Genomic DNA, 14,181 nt, shown 5'->3' on the forward strand with positions numbered 1-14,181 from the left:
ATTTTGTTTTCGCTGGAAGTGCAAACCATATTTTTAAATGATATATAACAAATGGGACAGAAGGATGTTGATACAGTAATTGTTTTTCAGTCACAGAATTCAGATGATATTCCATTCTCCCGTCATTGATGGATAGTCTCTTACACCTGCCAAATATATTTTTATATATAGTGTGTGTGTATTCACAATATCTACCGGGAACATAGTGTTCATAACATTTACCATCTGGCTTAGTTCTATCACAAAAAAAACCCAGAAAAAGCAAAGATATTTTCATTTTAGGAAATTATATGGGATTTTACAACACAGAAACCAGCCTGCCTTCATGAGTTTATGCTCCAAACGAGCTTCCTCCCATCTTATTTCATTGCATCTTATCCATATTTCTTTCTGCCTTGTGTGTTAATCAGTTAAGTTAAAATAAAAATCCACTTCTGAAAATTAGTCTTTGATTTCCATTTAGAAAAATAAATAAGATTAATTTCTCCTTGTCTCTGAACCTGGTTCCAACTGAAACTTGTTCCAGGCACTGATGTTAATTAAATGAGAACTGATGACAATATGAACAAATGCAAGTTACGAAATGATCCTGCACATGGCAGACATGTGAAAATTGTCTGATGCAATATCACCTGTCAATATCCTATATTCCCAAAGAACTATTGAACTTGACATGATTTCCAATGATATATTAGGACTATGGTTTTGGAGGAACAAGTGACAATGGTGATAATGTTGTCTTCAATAAGCCAAAGGACATGCTGCTTTTTAAGAACAGGAGGACTCAGTCCAACATCAGTATAACTGATTTACTAGGAATGAATAAGAATTTTCAAAGCTGGGCCACCCAGGAATATTGCAGGGTCAATCCCTACATTGAGTCGGCTGACAGGGCCTACTCAGTGATTTGCAGAGTGGAAATCATTCTGGGTTTCTACTCTTGATTGTCATCTAGTGATTTCTACTGGAAGTGAACATTTAAATGTACATAAGTCCAAGTTCAAATGTTTCATTTCCCCCTAATGATTGAAACGATCCTCCAAGCACTTAACATCAAAACTCACATTGGACACCTGAGTAAGTTTAGTGCCTCTAAGGTGGGAAAGGAAAATTTGTCTTTCCTCCTGTGATGTAACTACTGAATCCACTGCACCATTGGGAAAACACTTGATCTTATTTTATGCCCTATTTTCCAGCCCACTGTGAAAAACCTGAACTTAGTATAATATAATTTCCAAGGATGCCAGGAAATTTCTAGTGTCTTACCCATTGACCGGAGAATATTTGAAGACCACCATTAGATTGGAAAACATCTGTTACTGTCCTAATATGAATATGGCAACTTCTGGCCAAGGAAAGAAAAAGGAACAAATAGAAAGAAAGCTGCTATTTCCTCTACAGCTTAAAATATGATCTTATGACACACATTCCCTGTAATGATTCATCTGTAAAATGGTCCAACAATTCCTTTCTGAATATATTTGTATTTGCAATGCATAGGAAAATTCAAAGTAGGGTCAAAGTAAAAAGACATTTCATATATCTCAAGGTGCTGTAGCCTTATCTTACACTCTAACAACTGTTTAAAAATAAAGATTAGACTGGCTGTTTTTAAATCCTCTGCTGAAATCTTCCAAACATTAAATTCTCAATAGTAAAATTATTGGTCACTGCTAATATGGTGAACATATGGGCTGTTTTTAAAAAAAATAATTTCCTGTTATGAAGTCAAAGAATATGCTTTCCAGATGGAGTTTGATCTAAAATGTTAGCAGAAAACTTAAGCTGGTAAAACGTGAAAAGTGAATTAATCAGAAGCAGCAGGAGGATTTCTAAAGGTATATAAAATCAAGATGTAAAACCAGAGGTTAAAGAAAAACATTGATTTTTGTCTAGTAGATTACACTCGTGGATCAAGTCCAGCTCTGAAGAAACTTTGTTCCTTGCAAAAGCTTCACAAATTAGTTTTGAGTCTAAAAACAAGATATTGAATGTTATTTAAAATATTAAACGCAAGGTTTTCTTGAATTATGAAGTTTCACACATCTAAAATGAATGCTTATGGCACATATAAAATAACTCATCAACTATTACCATTATACTCGCCTTCCAGTCCTCCTTCTGAAAGTGGCATTGCTATTGAGTGTTATCATTTGCAGCCAATGTGAAAATTGAAGGTGTTTTTCATACATGGACATTATTTATCATCTAATGTAGATTTTCACTGGTCACATAAATTTTAAAAATGCAAAAGCAAGCGTGAAACAGAAGCTGCAAAATGACATAAAATCAATAGTTTTACTCCATCTGCCAATTTTTAAAAGAATTCCACAAACAGATTCAGTTGCAACCCTTTGTAATTTAGGGAGCTAAAAAAAATCTATTAAGAAAGAATATAGGACTGAAAAGGCCTGAATGATAAGTGAAAGATTTCCAAAGCCTCACTCTGTTCAGAAAATAGTCTACCACTGTATTCTTCCAACCAAAGTGTATAACCTCACTTTCCCGCAGTGTATTTCATCTGCCACTTTTTTGCCAACTCTCCCAGTCTGTCCAAGACCTTCTACAGCCTCGCCACTTCCTCAACACTGCCTGTCCCTTCACCTATTTTTGTACCATTTGCAAACAATGACCTCAGTTCCTTTGTCCAGATTAGTAATGTATAACACGAATGCAGTCCCAACACCGATCTCTATGGAACTTCAGTGGTCTTCCTGAAAAACACCCCCTTATCCTCACTCTCTGCCAGTCAGCCATTCCTCTATCCATGCAATACCTTGATCCTTACACCATTTATTTAGCAACCTCGTGTGAGGAACCTTGTTGAAGACCTTCTGGTAATTTAAGTAAATCATGTCCACTGGCTCTCCTTTGTCTAACTTGCTCATTACCTCCTCAAAACATTTAAACAGATTTGTTCACAAAGGCACGCTGACTCAACTCTATTTCACCATGCACTTCCAAGTATTCTGCAATATCATCCTTAATAAATGGACTCTCAACTCTTACCAATGACCAAGGTCAGGCTAACAGACCTACAGGTTTCTGTCTTCTGCTTCCCTCCCTTCTTAAATAGGGATGTTACATTAGCCATCTTCCAGCCCACTGGGACTCTCCCTGATAGCTGAGGAGAGGTGATCTATCTCCATCAGAACTCTAATTTGTTGTACAGCTGGTCTGAGTTATTTACCCACCTCAAACCTTACAGCTTTCCCATTACATTCACCTTAGTGATGGCTACTGCACTCACTTCTGCTCCCTGACACTCTTTAGGTTATAGTATGCTGCTGGTAGCTTCCACTGTTAAAACAGATTGTAACTACCTATTCAGATCCACTGCCATTTCTTTGTTCCCCATTAGTACCTCTTCAGTCTTACCTTTTAGATATTTAAAAAAGACTCATATTTGATAATCTCTCCTCGATTGCTTTTTTTTAAAAAAAGTTATCCTTTGCTTGTTTTTAAAGGTTTCCAAATCCTTTGGCTTCCCACTAACCTTCACTACATTGTGCTATTTTTTTCATTTTTATGTTGTTCTAGACTTTGCTCATTAATCATGTTTGGCTCAACATCCCCTTAGTGTGTGTTTTTTTTCTCTTCGGGATGGATTTCTGCTGTGCCTCCTGAACTACCCCAAACTTCCTGCCATTTCTGCTCTTCTGTCTTTCCTACTGAGCTCTCCTTCCAATCAACTCTGGCCAGTCCCTCCCTCCCTCAGTTTCTCCTTCTCAAACTGCAGTGTGAAATCTGTCATATTATGATCATTGTCCCCTCGGGGGTTCCTTCATCTTAAGCTCTTTAATCAAGTCTGCCTCATTCCACATCACCAAATTCAGAACTTTCTGTTTCTTAGTCAACCCTCTCCGTAAGCTGCTCCAAAAAACAACCACGTCATAGACGGTACATACATTCCTTTTCTTGAGATCTGCCTCCAACCGGATTTTCCCAGTCCATCTGCATATTGAAATTGCCCATGATTGTTTTAATAGTGCCTTTCTAACATGCCTTTTCTCTCTCCCCCAATTTATCTTCTTCCCCACATCCTTACTTGTGCTGGCAGGCCTGTACATAACTCCCATCAGGGTTTTTTTTTCCTTTTGTGGATCCTTTACTCTATTCAACAACTTTCGATTCTATATTGCCTCTTGCAATTGACTTAATTTCATTTCTTCTTAACAAGGCAACCTCGACCCCTGTGTGCACCTTCATGTCCTTTCAACAGAACGTATATCCTTGCATATGTTGTTCTCTGTCCTGATTCCTTTGCAGCCACGTCTCAGGAATAGCTACAACATTGTACTTGCCAATTTAAATTTGTGCTACAAGCTCATCTATCTTGTTTCATGTATTCCGTGCTTTTAAGTACATCTCTCTGAGTCCTGTGTTGACTGCCCCCCCTTTTCACAATCATCTTATCTGCTATCCCTGAAGTTAGAATCCTGAAGTTTTCCACACTCGCCAATTACTTGATCTAGAAACTTTAATAACTGCTACTGAGACCTTCTCCACCCTTGAGCTTTTCCCATAATTTTCCATGCAACTGAACCCCCATCCCCCACTATTTAGCTTAAAACCATATTTACAGCCCCAGTTATGACATTCACTATGTATCTAGTCACAGCATGATTCAGTTGGAGCCCATCCAACCAGAACAGCTCCATCCTTCCCCTGTATAAGCACTAATAACACATGAATTCAAACCCACACCAATCTTTGAGCCACATGTCTACCTCTTTGAGGAGTTAAATTGAGCCATTAATAAGATAGTTAAGAAGCTATAATCACCATTAATCGGCAGCTCAGCACCATCTAGCAACAGGCTGCCACATTAACAGGCAATGGATAAAAGATGCAATACGTTGCTCATCAGATTTCTTGTCCCATTCTTCCACACATCTCACCTTAGTCCTCATTGCTAAGATTCTGACCTGAGAATCACATTGTCTTGTGAGGGAATATAAAAGTTGTGTGCAGCTGTGATCTCCAGCATCTGCAGACCTCATTTTTTACTCTAAAACTACGTGAACTCCCTACTTCTCTTCTTCATGCTTCTCTTTGCATTTAAAAAATGAAGATTGAAGCTTTCAGACCACCATTTATGCACATAATGCACAGAACGTTTTTAAAAAAATAGATCATGAAAATTTTCAATTTTGAAAGCAAAATATTCTGATTCCATACAAGATACAACTTTATGGAAGTCAAAATGCTCCTAAAATATGACTTTGAATCTACAACATCTGAAATTTTAGACGTAACATATATTCTTATCAACATTTAAATAAATTCAATTAAAATGGCCTGAGATACAATTTTGTATTGTGAAGTCTGTTAACAAGAGGAGAAGATTTCTCCAGAAGCTTTATGGAATCACCACAAAAGATCAAGGAAGTTCAGGCATAGGGCAAAAACTCTCTCCCAACTTTTTCATTCATGTCCGAAAGGTGCTGACAAATCTTTGAATATTTCAGACACTGACAGCCATTCAGTTTCTCAGTACATGCCAACAATCCCTTCAATAATATCAGAAGCTGATGCTGTCCTCATTTGACACAAATTCACTTTCTAGCAGATACTACCGAATAATCAGGGCTAGGGACCCAGTCTCAGCTTTTATCCCCTCACATGTCACAGTAACTAAAGCCCACTGTAATGGCCCATTTCTACAGGCTAGGCTTCGCCAATGCAGCAGTGATCTGAGAAAGACCTACTTTTCCCTAACTTTGTGTACTAACATGACCGTATGAATTATTCAGCAAACTCCAATGGAAATAAAACCAGAAAGATCTGAGTGGTTAATGGGGCATTGGCCAAAGGGCAAGGTTGAGCTTAGGTTTCTCTATTAGATTGCTCGAAAGGGCTCTTCACAATTTCAGTACAGGCAACTCATGCACAAGATTGGAAATATTTACAGGGAAATAGATATAGTTCATAAAGAAGAGACTCAACTAAACTGCACTGTTTGATCTGTAACCAGTATCACTACCCATACTGCTATCAGGCCTTACACAGTTGATTTGAACAAAGTGTGGAATAGGGGATTACATAATCAATAGATTATTCAGGAGGATTCACAATGCTGTTTCTATCAATAGGACTACCAATTGGAAGCAACGGTAGATAACTTTGTAGCAGTTCTTGCCTTTGTGTAATTGGATTTTGAGTGAAACCCAAACAGATGGGACGAAAGATTTTCCCTTGGAAAGATTTTAAACGAGAAAGAAAAGAGTTGAATAAGAAGTGTTTAGCAGGTTCCAATGTAATTCCCACTGGATACAAAACATACAGCACAGAATACATCAACAATTTACAACTGGGCCAAAGGATAAAAAGATTGCAGTTAATTCTTGTGGAGGACTGCAGTATCTTGTTCTGTAAACTTCATAAAAATAGGGAAAAATAATCAGACTAAATATACAAAAAAAATCGAGTACATTTGGAGAATAACTACAGACAGTTATATCAGCCATAATACTACAAAATAAGAGTTATAGCTTGTCAACTATTTCATGCTTATTCCAAACCAAAATACGGGGAAGGGGATAGGATGAGGTTTGCAATTGAAACAAAAGAAAAAGTTACCTTAACATGAAACCTTAACATGAAACTTTAACTCTTCTCTGTACAGATGTTGCCTAACCTGCGGAGTGTTTCCAACACGGTTTTTGTTTTTAGCTCATTTTATTTTTGTTTTGTGCATTATTCTTATGTTTTAGTGAAAAAAGTAACATGAGAACACTAAAAACTAATACTGAGTTTGCAACTGACAATTTACAGTGCAACTATTTACAAAACCTGACATGAAACACCACATAATAAAGGGCCATTGTTACTTTCATCATAAAGTTTCATAAATGGAGTAACTTCAAGCAGAATTGGAGGCAAAACTCCAAACTCAAAAGGCCATCGAGAGAACATATGGAATTGTGCACACAAAGGAGAATGAGAAGGCAGGGAGTGGGGAGTCATAACAAACGAGTTACAAATAAGTAAAAGAAATTAAAAAACAAAAAAAAGGAAAGTTAGTGAGGGTAAAGATGGGAGAAAGGAGAGAAAATAGAAAGAACCTCACATGTTATTTTTTGATTTATCTCAAACCGAATGCCATAGAAGATGGATTGGAACAGATAATATTTTTAAGTGACCCCTGTAAGATTTGTTACTAAATATTCTTTTACAATTATTGGATTATAATAATATTGGGGTATTTTGAATGTTATTGAACTCTCAACCTGAAGTTTTGTTTGATGGAAGAACTGATATAAGGCTTGGTGTCATCAAGAGACCAATTCACAATCAGTGTTTCAAACAAGGAGTTATCCCGATCAGGATGCACTTACTCTAAGCAAAGAAAAGGCTGAATTTAATGGTTGCAGCAGTGGCTCCATCCATTGGCTTGAAGCAACATCACAACTACCATTTCTAGGGGCCACAGCAGGATTAAATCCTATCACACACTCTAATATCTATCTCCATGATTTGTAGATCATTAAGTGTGAAAAGCTCAAATCCAAGAGCTGTCGGTCAGAGGACTGTAAGGTTTTCAGTCACAGCAGTGTCAGAGAGTGATGGTCATTGTAAGGACTACTGTAAGCCCTAAAGCAACACAGGCTTTGTTGCTGGAGAGGCTCTGTGTAAGGTACAAGCTGCGACATCAGGACGGTCTCCCAATACCAACGCTGCAGGAAGCAACCAGGCTGCACCAGGCAACCTTGCCATGTAGCATGGACATTACCTGTCTGCTGCTGGAAGAATCCTTAATTGGCAACAAGTGCCTCAAAAAGGATAGGAGTGGGAATGTCAACTATGACTTACACTGCACTTGACTTAAGCAAGAGGAAGTCATGAAGGCAACAAGACCTCAACAGGAGGTAAGGGAAATTAAATTCCATCCACACACACAAATAAATACTGACCGACCCGTTTATCAGCTTATGAAAAGAAGCAATGTTATGAGGAAAGGTGTGCATATTTCTATCAATATACAACATTGTGCATTAGCTTCATGATCACTTACTCAATCAATTCCTGAACAGGACAAACATTTCTGAATAGTATTTACTGGGAAAGAGACAAGTTTGTGCACATGTGTGAAAAACAATTTAACAATAACTACAATCCAAAACTGAACTCTCCTGTCTTCTACAAAAAGCTTGCTCAGCTGACCAGAGACTAGAAAAGATTGCAATCGATGATAGCTAGATATGGGAACACTGCATGGTGAAGATGCAGCCCAGCAGCAGACATGACATGCAATGAGAGTGGGTGATCAAGTGGCACAAACCAGGACTGGCATTAACCAGCTGGTGCATACCAGTGACATCAGTGGTGAAAGAAACAGTACACATGTCAGCGGTTGCTGTATGAGCCAAGTCACAGGTGCAACCAATCATGGTGCATGGTTAATTGGTGGCAAAATTTAGTAATTTGAAAAAGGCTCAAGAACTATTTTTTTTAAGAGAAAAAAACTCAACAGGCACTTACTATTTCACTACGAGACAGTTAGAGGTGCATATTTTTCTTCACTCAAACCGCCCTGAGATATTAATGGTGGGTCTTCTCCATAAATCACTGTTACCTTTGTGTTGACAATGCATCTACAATGGTGTTGAATAGCCAATTCCAGAATATGAAGTCAATGAAAATGAAGGAATGCCAATACACATCCAAGCCAGGACGGTGAGCAACTTGGTGTGGCAACCAGTTGCCACATTGCATTCCATCAGCCAATGACATGCAGTAGTCAGTAACATTCATGGTAGATTACAATCAACTTATTGTAAAAATATAGTGTGCAGAACACACATGGATAATGATCCAGATATTGCCGTCACTGGCAAAGTCTCGAAGTAAGTTACACACAAAGTTCTAGTGAGCTTTTCGGCATGGGTTTTCCCTTTACTGATGCTGGTTTGAAACTGCTGTCAAGTCAATAGGATTACCAGTCATCTGGCAGTGACAATGTTGTTCTCAAACTGAGTAAGCAGTGAATCACATTGAAGAATTCTTACCAACAGCAAATAGGATGTAGAATAATATCCTTAACTTCAGTTTCATTTATGGAGAATGAAATAACTGACTGGACTGTGCAAAGAAGGTTAAGGATAAAATATCACAATAACATAGCATGAAGTAAAAAAGTTAAGTTAAAATCACACAACACCAGGTTATCGTCCAACAGGTTTATTTGGAAGCACTAGCTTTCGGAGCGCCGCTCCTTCATCAGGTGGTTATGGACTATAACCTGGTGTTGTATGATTTTTAACTTTGTAAACACCCCAGCCCAACATCAGCATCTCTAAAATCATAAAAATTAAAATGTTTAATCACAACAAAAGAGAAATTCAACATTCCACAAGTGTAGAATTAATTTCCTGGGGCAATGAAACTTCTGAGCAGTAATTATGAATTAGTGGATGAAAAGCCCAGTTAAACATCATTCAATATGGCACAATTTTTGAAGATTGCTATTCTCACTGTTTAAGAAACAAAGTTAGAAATCATATGACATCAAGTTATAGTCCAAAAGGTTTATTTGAAATCACAAGCTTTCTGAGCAATGCTCTTTTGTCAGATGAAATGGAGAGAAGCACACAGTTATGGAACTTAAATGCAGAGAGATAATGGCAAAATAGTTCCAGGTAATTAAGAGTGCCAAAAGTTAAGTACAAATGGCTGTGAGTGGGATGCCGCCAGGCTGAACAGCAAGTCTTTGCAGGTGATCAAAAGTGTCAAACGGTGTGAGTAAAGGGTCAACAGCTGAATAGCAAGTGAAGGGATAACCGATAGTCCAATTAATTAAGACAAAGATAATTTTTTAAAAAATAAAAAATAAAATGGTGCTAGAGACAAACCAAATATCTGGAATAACATGATAGGTATAAGAGTCACACGACGAGGGTCTAGCCAAAGTAACAAGTAATTGAAATCTGTACAAACCAATTAAGTTAGAGAGATCATAACAAGTTGTCAAAATGATGGAATCAAAACAGAACAGTAAGGAAGATTTTACACAGATCAATATGGTGGGGTTACATGTAGCGTGACATGAACCCAAGACCTCAGTTGAGGCCATCCTCACGGGTACCGACCTTGGCTATCAGTTTCTACTCAGCGATTCTGTAGCATTGTTGCGTGTTTCAAAGGCCACCTTGTGGGATGCTTACCCGAAAACTGGAGGCTGAATGTTCTTGACTGCTGAAGTGTTCCCCGACTGGGAGGGAACACTCCTGCCTACAATTGTTGCGCAGTGTAGATTCATCCATTGTCATCTCTCTGCATGGTCTCACCAATATACCATGCCTTGGGGCATCCTTTCCTGCAGTATATGAGGTAGACAATATTGGGGGAGTCACATGAGTACGTACCATGTAGGGGTGGATGGTGATCCCATATTTGGTAGTAGTATCTATGTTGCTGATCCGATAGGTTTTGCAGAGGCTGCTATGGCAGGGTTGTGCAGCGTTGTGGTCAATGTTCTCCTGAAGGCTGGTAGCTTGCTGGGAACGATAATCTGTTAGAGGTCAGGCTGCTGTTTGAAGGCAAGAAGTGGAGGCATAGGGATAGCCTTGGTGAGATGCTCATCATCATCAACAACATGTTCTCCACAGCCTTCAACATGACAGCTTCTCTGTTCCAGGGAAGTACTGGACGACAAACAGTATTCCTTTGGTCATGTCTGTGTCTGTTCTCTGAGGAGGTCATTGTGGCTTTTTACTGTGACACATCGGTACTGGCAATTCATGAGTTGAGCATCGTATCCCGTTCTTATGAGGTCATCTTTCAGCATCTATAGGTGTCCGTTGTGTTCCTTCTCATCTAAGCAGATCCTGTGTGTACACAGGGCTGGTCTGTAGGAGATGGTTTCTTTAACATGCTTAGGGAATATCGACATTCATTTCTTTTGACACTTAGTTACCTGGAACTATCTTGCCATTGTCTCTCTGCATATAAATTCTGTTCCTATGTGCTTCCCTCCATTTCACCCGACAAAGGAGCAGTGCTCCAAAAGCTTGTCATTTCAAATAAACTTGTTGGACTGTAACCTGGTGTCATATGACTTCTGACTTTGTTCACCCCAGTAAAACACCAACACCGCCACATCAATGAGATTAGTAGTGCAAGAGCTTATTAATTCAGAGATTTAAATCTGATTTTAGCCTGGGAAAGCTTCATTAGATTCTGGATTAGTGGTGCTGGAAGAGCACAGCAGTTCAGGCAGCATCCAAAGTGCAGCGAAATCGATGGTTCGGGGAAAAGCCCTTCATCAGGAATAAAATTAAAAAATCAGGATTTCGCTGCACTTTGGATGCTGCCTGAACTGCTGTGCTCTTCCAGCACTACTAACCCAGAATCTGGTTTCCAGCATCTGCAGTCATTGTTTTTATCTCAAAGCTTCATTAGAGTCTACCCTGTGGAGAATGCAGAATCACTGTCAGCAAAGTCTGGATTTCCATATTTAACCTATTGCTTCGGCTTTATGAGACTATATAATCTTCAGAACAAATCTATAAGGTCAATCAAAGTCACAACTATGATTTTTACATTACTTGCATACTTAGTTGCTCACCTGCAGTATCAATACTAAAGAATTATTCATGTAAACATAGAAGACACTTCATAGTAGCAAGGAGTCAAGCACATTGTAGTCCTTTCATGAATTAAATGATTCTGCACAATAAAGAGCGAACTAATTAGTGTAACTTGTGTGCAATATTTTCTTGCTGAATTGTATTATTAAGCCGTAGTATGCTGAAACAACAATTTGGGGAGTGGAAATTATTTACTCTGCCGTGATCTGCTTCCAAGCTCCTACATTTTCCGTTCTACACTTCACATTAGAATGGCTGAAAGGATAGAACTGGTGTGTCCTATTTCCTGTCTTTCTTGCATATCGTCAAGAGTGTGGTGCTGGAAAAGCACAGCTGGTCAGGCAACATCAGAGGAGCAGGAGAATTGTGACATTTCCGGCATTAACCCTTCATCAGAAATGAGGCCTGTGGGCCGGGGACTGAGAGATAAATGGGAGGGGGGTGGGTTTAGGAGGAAGGTAGCTGAGAAAGCGATAGGTAGATGAAGGTGAGGGAGATGGTGATACGTCAGAGAGGGGTGGAGTGAATAGATGGGAAAGGGGATGGACAAATCAGGAGGGCGGTGTCGAGTTGGAGGCTTGGGATTGGGATAATGTGGGGGGAGGGGGGAAATCAGGAAACTGCTGAAACCCACTTTTATCCTGTGAGGTTGTAGGTAGAATATAAAGCGTTTTTTCTCCAGGCATCAGGTGGTAACGGTTTGGTGGTGGAGGAGACCAAGGACCTGCATGTCCTTCGTGGAGTGGGAGGGGGAGTTGAAGTGTTCAGCCATGGGCCAGTCGGGTTGGTGGGTGCGGGTGTCCCAGAAATGTTCTCTGAAATGATCCGCAAGAAGCCGTCCTTTCTCCTCGATGTTGAGGAGACCATGTCGGGTGCAACGAATACAGTAGATGACATTGGTAGAGATACAAGTAAATTTCTGTTGGATGTGGAAGGTCCCCAGTCAATCCATTGTCTCAGCCTGTGCCTGTCCCACTGAACTCATCCCTGCCTACCTTGACACCATCCTATCCCACTTAGTCCAGGAACTCCCCAACTACGTTCGGAACATCATCCACACCCTTCTCCTCCTCCAAGATTTTCATTTCCCCAGCCCCCAACGTCTCAGGTTCACCATGGACATTCCTGTACACATCGATCTGCCAGAACGAAGGCCTCCAAGTCCTCCGCTTCTTCCTCTCACGCCATCCCAACCAATACCCTTTGACCAACACCCTCATCTGCCTGCTGAACTGTCCTCACCCTCAACAACATCTTCCAATCCTCCAAACCAAATGGGTAGCCATGGGCACCGCATGGGACCTAGCTATGCCTGCCTGTTTGGCAGGTATGTGGAACAATCCATCTTCCGCAGTTACATCGTTCCTTTGCTATATTGATGACTGCATCGGTGCTATCTCATGCTCCCACGAGGAGGTTGTACAGTTCATTAACTTTAGCAACACCTTCCATCCTGACCTCAAATTCACCTGGACTATCTCAGACACCTCCCTCACCTTCCTGGACCTCTCCATCTCTAGCAACCGACTAACCATGGACATCTACTATAAGCCCACCAACTCCCACAGCTATCTAGACTACACCTCCTCCCACCCTGCCTCCTGTAAAAACATTATCCCTTATTCCCAATTCTTCTGCCTCCACTGCATCTGTTCCCAGGATGACCAATTCCACCTTAGAAAGTCCCAGATGGCCTCCTTCTTCGAAGTACACAATTTCCCTTCCCAAGTGGTTGGTGATGCCCTCCAGCACATCTCCTCCATTTCCCACATCACCGCCCTTCGACCCACCCCACCCAATGCAACAAGGACAGAACCCCGCCCCGGTCTTCACCTTGCACCCCACCAAACTCCGCATACATCGCGTCATCCTCCTCCACTTCTGCCACTTACAAATGGACTCCACCACCAGATATATATTTCCCTCCCTACCCCTTTCAGCATTCCAAAGAGACCATTCTCTCTGTCAGTCCCTCGTCAGGTCCATGCTCCCCCACCAGCCCACTCTCTACTCCTAGTACCTTTCCCTGCCACTGCAGTGTAAAACCTGCGCCCACATCACTCACCTCACCTCCGTACAAGGCCCCAAAGGATCCTTTCACATTCAACAGAAATTTATCTGTACCTCTACCAATGTCATCTATTATATCCGTTGCATCCGATGTGGTCTCCTCTATATCAGGGAGGTAGGACGCCTACTTGCAGATCATTTAAAAAAAAACATCTCTGGGACACCTGCAACAACCAACCCCACTGCCCGTGGCTGAATACTTCAAAAACCCCTCCCACTCCATCAAGGACATATATTCCTGGGCCTCCTCCACTGGCAAACCATTACCACCTGATGGCTGGAGTAAGAACGCCTCATATTCTGCCTTGGGACCCTGCAGCCAGATAGGATTAATGTGTACTTCACCAGTTTCCTCATTTGCTACCCCACGCCTCCCCCTACCCCCACATTACCCCAGTCCTAAGTCTCCAACTCTCCAACTCCAACTCCTGAACAGTCCACCACCTTTCCCAACTACCCGCTCCCCCCCTTCTCCAACCTATCACCTTCATCTGCCTATTGCATTTTCAGCTACCTTCCC

General features: G+C 40.6%; 1 protein-coding gene across 1 annotated transcript in view; it reads right to left on the bottom strand.

Annotated features, from left to right (window-relative positions):
* Positions 1-14,181, bottom strand: part of scp2a (sterol carrier protein 2a) — a 76,338-nt gene that overhangs the window by 33,157 nt on the left and 29,000 nt on the right. The gene's annotated exons all lie outside the window — the stretch shown is intronic.

Source organism: Hemiscyllium ocellatum, chromosome 9, assembly GCF_020745735.1.
Source record: "Hemiscyllium ocellatum isolate sHemOce1 chromosome 9, sHemOce1.pat.X.cur, whole genome shotgun sequence".
In the NCBI taxonomy this organism is placed as follows: domain Eukaryota; kingdom Metazoa; phylum Chordata; class Chondrichthyes; order Orectolobiformes; family Hemiscylliidae; genus Hemiscyllium; species Hemiscyllium ocellatum.